Source organism: Gossypium arboreum, chromosome 1, assembly GCF_025698485.1.
Source record: "Gossypium arboreum isolate Shixiya-1 chromosome 1, ASM2569848v2, whole genome shotgun sequence".
Classification (NCBI taxonomy): Eukaryota; Viridiplantae; Streptophyta; class Magnoliopsida; order Malvales; family Malvaceae; genus Gossypium; species Gossypium arboreum.
Window position 1 is genome coordinate 13,065,799 of NC_069070.1, and position 634 is coordinate 13,066,432.

Consider the following 634-nt stretch of genomic DNA (forward strand, 5'->3'; position numbering starts at 1 on the left):
ACCTGCTATTGCTGCAAATAATTTTAAACTGAAACCTAACACAATTCAAATGATACAACAGTTTATTCAGTTTGATGGTTTGCAAGACGAGGATCCCAATGCTCACTTGGAAAATTTCATAGAATTTTATGATACCTTTAAAATTAATGGCATTTCTGATGACGCCATCCGTCTTCGGTTGTTTCCCTTTTCGTTAAGGAATAAGGCTAAACAATGGTTGAACTCGTTACCACGAGGGTCAATCACTACTTGGGAACAAATGACCGAAAAGTTTTTATTAAAATATTTTCCGCTGGCTAAAACAACTAAATTACGTAATGATATCTCTTCTATTGTGCAGATGGATTTAGAAACACTCTACGATGCATGGGAGAGATACAAAGACCTTTTGAGAAGGTGCCCTCACCATAGGTTAGCACTCTAGTTATAGGTTCAAACTTTTCATACTGGCCTGAATCCTTCGACTCGACAAATGGTTGACACAGCTGCTGGCGAAACCATCAATAATAAAATACCTGAAGATGCCTATGAATTTATAGAGGAGATGTCACTGAATAACTATCAGTGGCAAGTCATGAGGGTAAAGCCAAAAAAGACAGCTGGTGTTTATAACGTCGATTCGGTCACCATGCTC

At 38.2% G+C, this 634-nt stretch overlaps 1 non-coding gene across 1 annotated transcript; it reads right to left on the reverse strand.

The window, feature by feature from the left end:
• Nucleotides 1-307: 307 nt before the first annotated feature.
• LOC128282571 (small nucleolar RNA R71) lies at nucleotides 308-414 on the reverse strand. Its single transcript, XR_008272898.1, has one exon. It is a non-coding gene; the product is annotated as a small nucleolar RNA R71 (small nucleolar RNA).
• Between the last annotated feature and the right edge of the window lie 220 nt (nucleotides 415-634).